Consider the following 10,230-nt stretch of genomic DNA (forward strand, 5'->3'; position numbering starts at 1 on the left):
CGAAAGCAGTTTTGCCCTCGATATTGGTTCACTAACATTTATATCAGACTTACATTCTTCCTATAATGGGCGATGGTAACAAATAACCTCCAATTAACATGAGATTTATGTTACCGTTCTGACGTCACCGTTTTCACCTTTTCCGTGTCTCATGTATTTGATTCCTCTAACCCATAACACATGTCTCTTGGTGGAAACTTCTTGATATCACAGATTGAGAAACTTGCAATTACAGAGTACCTTGTATGACTTAAGTTACAGTCACTTGAGCATATTCTGGACCAAATCAATTTCGTAATGGTTGTCACCTTTTATTCACAACCTTCTCATGTATTTGAGCCTTCTAATCCAACGCACATTTCTCCTAGATTAAAATTCTAAGCAAAGTGATATAAAGAGTTAATACATTACGTAAGCATATTCTTGGGGGAATTCATTTTGTCACCGTTTTCGCCCTTTTTGATACTCTTAATTACAACTCTCTCACGTACTTAAGGCCCTAGACCGAAGGACATGTCTCATGGAGGAAACTGCTTGATATCGCACATTACAGGCATAATTTACCATTTGCAGATGAAACAAAAACCCAGCATTAGTGCTATGAAATAGTTCTCAAATGTGAGTCAGGGATAGAAACAACAACTGTAAAAAATTGTATCCGTATAATCGATTTTATAGTGTTGTTAAATACAAGAAATTTGAACAACAGCTATAATTAAGATGTTTCCAGACTAAACCGTCTACATGAGGTTTATTGAGAAAAAAACTGATATCCCCTTTATTGTGAAAAATGTATATACTAGGATGTTTCGTGAAACAACAAACCTACACATATGCATCAAATGTGATATCGTGAACACTTTTGAAATCACTCTTCCCAAAGGTAAACAGGACCTCTAACAAGCATGCAATTCTTAGCAAAGTGGCATGAGTTCTTGCATCTCACAATCATACTTAGGCCGGAATGATTTCGTCACCGCTGTTATCGTCTTTTTTTTTCACGTGTTATTTACAGCTGCCTCGTGTATTTGAGCCTCGAATCGAAGGCCCATGTCTCTTAAGTAACGAAAAATCTACAACGGTGACGAAATCGATTCATCTCACAGCATGCTTGGGTAATTCATCAAGTCGTAATACCACTTTACTTTATTTATCAAGAAGTTTAATCGACGCTTAATCGATTTTGTCACCGTTTGTTCCATTTCGTCACCCTTAATTACAACTGTATCTTTTGATGGCTCTTATCGAAAGCACCTGTCGCACGGAAGACTTCTTGATATAGCACATCGAGAAATGCAATTCTAAGCAAGGTGGTCGAACAATTTTACGCATAATATCGCCTATGGGCATATATCCTGGGCGGAATTATTTCGCAGCCGTTTTTCGTCACCCATTATTCACAACTGCTTTGACTCTATCATGTTCGTATTTAAAATGCACATTTAGGACTTTAACATAAATATCATATCATTCGGAGGTTATTTGTTAATTATTATTTCTTGTTCTCTGGTTTGACTAGGAAATTGAAAGTGATAACTCATAATTCCATCATGAAAATCCTAGTGAAACTCTTTCCCTGATAGGGAAAAAATCCAACTACACCACATTTGTCACAAGCGTGTATTTTACTGTCAACAGTCAACCAACAACTCCACGTTGTCGCCTGCTCTCCAGTGCTCTCGGAAGTCTGAAGTTGTAATTCCGTTACTCATCTGAAATGCCTATTCAGCACATTAATCAAAGAATTTGTCAAATGGAGGTTAGCCTATCTCTAGGTACTGCGAATAGAGAGTCGTATAACCATGAAGCTACAACAACACATCAATGTTTCAGCTTTGCTTCAGAGCAGAAGCATAAAACTTATATCATGCCAATTAGAGGTTATTTGTTACCATCGCTCATTGCTACTGGTGCAATTCTGACAAAAGTGTATCATAGCAATATTCTGGATGAAACTGATTTCGTCACGCTTTTGTGAAGGATTTGAGCTCAAACAGGGTTATGTGTTATACGCACATAAAAAGATATCAAAAGTAGACCCTTTCAACATTCCGAAAATGAAACAAGGCTCATAATTCCTACAGTTTGTTAAAATAAAATGATATATGGGTTGTTATTCCGAAGGTGTGATGGCCTGAAAATGAAATTGCGTTCGTTTTTTCGAAGGTTCGTTAATCTGAAAATGAAACAAGGTCCTGTTTTCCAGTGATTCTTTAGTCTAAAAATGTCAATCCCACGAGGGAGGGTTCGTGGGCAATTTTCCGAACATAAATTTATCCATTTGTGGAGAAGCCGGGACTGTCGAGAAGGGGGGGGGGGGGGTGTCATCGTTTCTGTAGATTAGTTTTATGAGGATGGGAAGGGGCTGATAATGATCAGAATTGTACACAGTAGTCTTTCAGAGGATATCATCAATACATGCGTGACTTTTTTTTTTTTGGGGGGGGGGGAGCCCTTAGGTAGCCTCTTCGTAACAATGCTACTATTTATATGTCATGCATGGCTCATCATAATGATGTTATAGATGACTATGGGAGCATACGGCGGAGAGGGACATTATTGTTCATGTTTCCATTAACAATGCAATTTGCAAATTGTACAATTGTATTCCAGTTCGCCAGTGAGTGTATCGGGGTGTTTGTGTATTTTTCACATCTCTGGTGTATATGCCTATTCTCGTTCAATTTTAAATGCGTATTATAAAATGGGTTCAAGAATGTAGCCAATTGGAAGCGCTGAAATGAGTCACGTGCGCGTGCATTATTTTTTTACGATCATGCACGGCCTGACGTCACAATGTTTACACTAGCAGTGCGCACTCAATCAGTTGTTACAAGTGCGTCACGCGCTACTATACGCGCTGTCAATCCTGTAAACAACTTCTAGTTCGGGCTGCCAGCCGGCCTTTCTTGTGCATAACATGTGCATAACATGTGGAATACGTACAGTACTTAATCAATGTGCGGGATTTTCGAGTATATATATACTCGTATATACGTACGCCACATGTTATGCATACGTACAGTACTGTACGTATAAGAGTATACTCTTATACGTACAGTACTTAATCAATGTGCGGGATTTCCGAGTGCGACGTGCGTAAATGTTTGGGACGAACATCTTCGGACATCTTGACTTTTGAGCGAGTGCTACATGTAGCTGACTGGTATTGACCCACAAAGGTACGTGAAAAATGCTGTTAGTTTTCGACCCATTTTATAAAACAAATGATGCACAGGATTATTTCGTGGCGTTAGTGAAGGTGCGGCGCACTCGAGAGTATTGACAATGGTGCAACATGCACGAGGCTGCGCCTCGTGCATGTTGCACCATTGTCAATATCATTGTCAATATCAATAAAATCCTGTCAAGACAGATGGGAAGAGTTTATTTCTTACAGATCTAAGCAAATAAGTATCTACGTAATCAACAACAGCTTTCCGCTTAACGAGATATTTCTGGTGAAAACGGTTCCAGACGCTTCAGCTGAGCCACTGACACGGATGTTGACTGGCGCTTTGGACTCAGTTATAAATTTTGTTGCGGCCCACTTTGTTAACATGTGTGTTTTTTGTGTGCATCATCCACATACTTCTTGGTGTTATTCAATTTAGCTTCACATTTTTCTGCATAGGCATGCATTCCGAATGGACAGAAGAGATATCCTCTAATACATAATTGTTTGTGTAGAAAATGTTAATCAGCATCGACTTCCTTTACTAATATTCCCGTACCGCCATCATTAAGCCTTCTGTAAGACTGGCGTCTCGTAATTTCTTGATTGCAAAGAATGCACCATGTTTTCCCAGGGCCTTTGGCTTCGCAGGAATCCTTTTGTGTCGCAGATCCTCTCTTTTCCCTTTCACAGGAAATGTACCAGGACGGGTTTTCATATGACAGTGTGATCACCCACGAAATGCCTGTTTAATGTTAATGGTGCTTGGCAATAGAGATTGTTATCTTGACGGCAGATTTTATTGATGTTTAACAAAATCTCAATAGATTTGATATGAAAATATAGAGTATTTCAAAGTGATAAAATTACCAATGGGAAAAATTCATGAATTTCACTTTCAAAACCGACAATCACAGTGAATATCTCGTAGACTTTACAACAACAGTGAGAGGTTTGCATTCGGCAGTAATTTTGGAGTAGTTTCCAAGTGCAGAACCCTCATGACTTTTTAAATGCATGCAGTTGCACTGACTGCTATCATTCTCTTATTTGAAATAAGGTAAGATGTTACACCTCAAAATGAATGGGAAAGAATGGCAAAATACTATAATAGTGTGAAAGAGACAGGGAAATTCTGTTTTCACTGAAAGACAATCTGCATTACACCTAGGAGATTAGACTAGAATTCCGTTGGGCTCTGTAACGTCTTTTGATTGACATTGGTGTTCAGCCAATGAAACTTTGATATTGAAGACTGGCAACTGTCTTGCCACACCTGGTTCCACGCCTCTATTCGGAGGTTTCTTACTAGACGTATTTTTAGTCAACTTGACTTCCTTGACTGTCGCGCCCTCTATTGACTGGCAATCAACGACTGATTTAGGCTAAAAATACGTCGCCTGCTAGACTAGGTTGGGCTGAGCCCAGGCTGAGTCCAGGCCGAGCACGGCCTCATTTGCTGTACTCGGCCATGCAATTCTGTGCGTTTACATTGGAAGGCTCGGCCCGGGCTTTTAATTCAAACCTTTCAATATTTTGTCGTATATAGTGGCGCTCTGCTTGTAATCAAAAGATTATTTTGGAGCGCACCGGTCGCAATTTGTTACCGCATTGGGCCCATTTTGCGTTTACAGTGAAAAAAGGTCAGGCCGAGCCCGGGCTGAGCACGGGCCGAAACTACAAATGTACCTCCATAGCGTGGCCAAATGCGCGGCCTTTTCATTCACTGTATACGGGGTCTAATACGGTCTACAGAAAATATCCCCACAATTGAGTAATTTGAATTCTGAGTAAGCAATGCTGAGGGAAAAATACTAAACCTCCCTCCCAAGCCGTGCAGCTCCTTCTGGAGCGGGTCACTATTTTGGTCAAATTTACCGCGCGATAATATCACGACACATGGTATAAAGGATAAGGTTTTTTCTTTCTTTTTTTTTTTTTTTTTTGGTCATTACTAACATTAATCAAATTTACATGTTCACAACCTGTTATAAATTGTAAATACAAAAAAGTTATTTCAGTTTTAAGAGATTTTTTATTCTAAGTTTAGTGTCATGCTCTATATCAATTCTGTAAGAAAGAAAAAAAAATAATCACATAATCACCTGCAGGACAGAGCAACAAAAAAAAAAAGTGAAAATGGGATAAGAAATAAAGAAGTTATGACATCGTGAAATTTCACAATTTTTGGGAAAATACTTCTTGACAAGTCCTTGTACATATTCAAATCAGCATATTCACGATGAAATGCTTTCACAACATCTTAGTCATTTTATTTACATAAATAAAAGAAAAATGTTTATATTTCAGCTGTACATATATAAAATTTTGCCTTAAAACCACCCAAAACAAAAAAAAGAACAAATGTTAAAGGGTGTGTACAGTTCTTGTTGAGGTGAGGATTTAGCTTTTAACGTTTTGCGAGATATTCAGAAACCACTCTATGAGATGTCAAGGAGCATGCAAGGGGTATCAAAAGTTTATTTGATGAAGATCGGTTTTGAAATGGCTGAGATATCCAAAAACAAGGTGAAACAAAGAGATCCTAATAAAAGTCGTGGCCTGTAGCCTTTTATTATTATCAGTTTTTTGATATCTCAGCCATTTGAAAACCAATTATCATCAAATGAACATTGAATCCTTCTTAAAATTGCATGCTCTTTCATGTTTCATAAGAGGTTTCTCATTATCTCACTTAGGAATTTTCAAAACATGAATCCCCACCTCAACCAGTACTGTACAGTCCCTTGACCTCATTTTGTTGTGGGCACATTAAGTTTACTTGCATTAGCTATAAATAGAAATTTTCCGAATTTCATATAAAACATATACATGAAAAAATATGAGGGTTGTTGGATCGACTCGCTCACTGGAATACATATATAAGGACTGATCAAGTAATGTTTTCCGAAAAAATGCTAAATTTCAAAATGCCATATCTTCCTTATTTTTTTCATCCGATTTGTGTCAATTTTGTGTCGTTCTTAGAATAAAATTATTTAATAACAGACTTTAGTTATTTTGACATTGTCTGCAGTCACGTTCATATTTACTTGTTTAACATCTTCCTTACATCTTATCAGCTTATGCACATTCTTCCAAATTCAGGGCTATAGGCCTAGTCACGATAACCATAACACGATAACCATTCAGTGATACAGGCAAAATCACATAATCTCCGATCTGTTTCACATGCTGATCTGACGCATACCATTGATTACACGTGTCGTCAGCATTCTATGCAACCGATGAACGATGAAAGTCATTATTACACATTGTGAACAAAAACAGGCCATGACTGGACGCATGCGGGACTCCACTGTCATGTTACGCCAAATGATTTCGATTGAAGACTCTTAATTCCGTATACAGTATTGTTTGCTATTGCTTAGACAGGTTTGTAGGTCCATGCCGGTCATTCGCGGCTTATCTGCTATGCAGTATTACGTGATCCATTGACCTGAATTCACGAAGGTGGTACAATTGAAACCATGGTTTCAATAATTGTACCACCTTCCTGAATTCGGGCCAATGTGTCAAAGGCTTCTGTACTAACAATGCCTGTAATTTTGCCGATCTCCACACAGTGGTGCCAGTCTTCTGCATTCAATTTTCAATAGCATGGTCATCGTTGAGTTTCGAAGACGAAAACCTGACTGGCCATTAACAGTATGCAAATAAGAATACATAATTTATAAACACAATCTTTGAAAGCATCTTCACAATGATCGGCAGAAAGGAGATTGGTCTATAATAACGTAATTGTCTACAATGGTCTACAATTATCGTCTTCTTTCTCTTTTTGTAAATTCGGATAACTTTGAATGTTTCAATGGAGTCGGAACCTTACCAGTTTTTAATGGATAAATATATTTGTTAGTGGGGAGGGGGGGGGGGGAGGGGTGGAGTCCTTCCAACTTCTTCAACATTTGTTTCAGAAATTGGCTGAAAACGAATGTGTTTTTTTTTTTTTACGATAAAATTGTACTGTGTCCCTTACACTCTCATGCGTAACGCACTTTTGGATAGAAATGGCTGCTCTAAACTTAAACAATAGCTGGAAGGACCGACATGTGAATATCAAAACCATATGATGACAAGCCAACGGGAAAGGAGGAAAAAAAATATTTTTAACGATACTTACAAAGAATGGTTAAGAGCGCTGAAGGCATACTGCATATGAAGGCGATTGTCTTGTAGTCACTATCGAAGCGAGAGACCATATTTTCTATTAGCACTCCAAAAGATTTAGCCAGCCCAGCATCGAAAAATAGGATGCAAAATTTGCTCAGCAAAACAGCGTATTTCCAGTGGTCCTCAGAGTCTTGTAACGAAACATTTTGAGTTGTCTGTGAGTGAGCCATTGTATCGATATTCAATGACCGATCAATCGGAACCTAATGTCTTCAGTCTCAGGAAGAATAAGGTCCATGCATTGACAAACTACACCAAACAGATACACCCGCGCGACAGGGTATTCCTATAAAATTAGCTCCTGCAAGCCAGTTCACAGATAGCAGCGGTGTGCAAAAATCTCAGACACCATGTCAGAACCGGACTTTCAAAACAGGGATTCCTCTTTGATTAGCAGACCAGCTGAAACCATCCAAGCAGAAAGTTGTAAGTGGTATAGGGCCTACATCAATAGATTTTGATTTGGTCGCACATTCCGATAGGTACCTATATCATACACGAATCTATCATATTCATAATATAGTTGTGGGAAAGTCCTAATCAATATATCAAATACCTCAATTAAAATCAAATTTCATGTAAAGGTTGAAATGACTTGTAATTGTTTTTATTTGCACATGCTCAGATCGTAATTGGGTGAAGTATAGCTTGTCCAAGCGGTTAATGACAACAATGAAAGAGATCGCCTACAGTTAAATCTCATGCTACTTTGCAAAGCCAAGCCACACCTCTCAATGAAGTCAAGCTAAGCTCTGACCTATAGCTTAAAGACGCTCTACTGTGTGAAATTTCGTCAAGGGCCAGCCCCGCTTTGAGCTCGACTGAAAGTTAATCTTATGACCTTTATAATGGGAAAGCGGGGTGTTAAATGCTGCGGACAGCCACACTTTGGCTCGTCTGTAATAAAAATGCCCTTAGTTAGTTTTTAGTTAGTTATTGGAATACGGGATAACATTTGGTTTGATCTACAAAGACCCTTTATCGAGTTTCTTCCGAATCCCTTGGTTTCGTAAAAAATGTTTGGGCTAATCAAGGTCCATTTTACAGTGCGAGTCGGGTAAAATGGAACAAGGTGCACGTGGCAAAACAAGCCACAGTCTATGGTACCTCAACCACTTCGACATCCCTTATTGTATTAAAAAGTATAAAAATTAATGATATAATCACCCTTCCAATTTGTTATCGCCACCGTAGAACGACATAATTTCTTAGCTGGAGATAAACGCTGTGCTTACACATCATTTCTTTCAAGTTAAGATGCAGGTTATTCACGGAGATGATGGGGTGCATTACCCCCAAGCTTAGGGTTCATTTTACTTGGGACGTATGCGAGGAGAATAAAATTAGTATTTCTTCTTTGTATCCACCGTGTCGTCCAGTAGTTATGCGCTCTATCGTGGGTTTTATTGAATTGCTTAGACAAAAGACAGCATTTCCATCTAATGCATCATTCATCCTTCACAACAAACCTTGCGAGCAACAGTTCGCTGTCCCGTTGAATATTTTGGCAGTATCTATTAGTGTGTTGAAAATGTTGTTAATGTGGCGATCCATTTCACTTTAGCTGTATTGATTTCTTTCCTCTCACAGAGTTACTTTATTTTTTATTTCCAAAACTTGTGTTGAAAATGTTGTTAATGTCGCGATCCATTTCACTTTAGCTGTATTAATTTCTTTCCTCTCACAGAGTTACTTTATTTTTTATTTCCAAAACTTTTCATCGAGCGAAATTTATCAGCAATTGAACGGATAACTCAGCAACATACACAATCTTCAATGGTTAAAATGATATCAGCATGTTTGATACAATCTCAGAAATATTGTCTAACAGTATTTTATTTCTAATCATTAGTCCATATTTTCAAACTATGGAATGTATGTCCTCGAAGTTAATGCATCATGTATTGTTTATGAATGCATACTGGATACATATCAATATTTTGTTCATATTCGTTGCATTTGGACTCTTTGATTCCACTCCAATAATCAATGACTTCTCACTTAACAAAAGTGTTTCTCTCAAAGCGAACTGAATAAAATCGGTGATATTTTTCCAAAGCATAGACACTTATGGAGGTTACAGTTCGTTATTCCGAAGGTTTGTTTTTCCGAAGGTACTTAAATCAGAAGGTTCGTTATTCCGAAGGTTCGTTATTACGAAGATACGTTGTTCTGAAGGTTTGCTAATCCGAAAATGTTATAAGGTTTGTTATTCCTAAGGTTCATTAATCACAAAATGAAATAAGGTTCGTTGTTCCGAATGTTCGTTAATCCAAAAATGAAACAAAGCTCGTTATTCCAAAGGTTCGTTACGAACCCTATTTCATTTTCGGATCAATGAACTTTCGGAATATTGAACCTTCGGAATAAGGCCACAAATATTAGGATTAACGAACCCTGTTTCATTCTCGGATTATCGAACATCTAGGTATAGGGAATTTGTGTGTTTCGGATTAACGAACCTTCGGAATAACGAACAGCACCCCATGAAATACGACTGACAAGGGTTCCCGCTGGATTTTCACTTTCCTCTCTATTCCAGAGAAACAGAAGATAATAGATAACGAAATTTCATAAATGAATGAATGAATAGATGAATGAATGAAATAGATATATATATATATATATATATATACATATACATATATACGCACATATTATATTACATATACATGTGTATAATATATATATATATATATATATATATATATATATATATATATACATGATTATATAACTCTTGAAAGAGTAACCGTTCAGCGGCTTACTCGGGAAGCCATATACTGCTGCATAATAATGGTAATAAACACAGCTAAAGTTGTACATTGTATAAACATTGCATTTTACATTATAGATTCATT

Source organism: Diadema setosum, chromosome 2 (genome assembly GCF_964275005.1).
Source record: "Diadema setosum chromosome 2, eeDiaSeto1, whole genome shotgun sequence".
Taxonomy (NCBI): domain Eukaryota; kingdom Metazoa; phylum Echinodermata; class Echinoidea; order Diadematoida; family Diadematidae; genus Diadema; species Diadema setosum.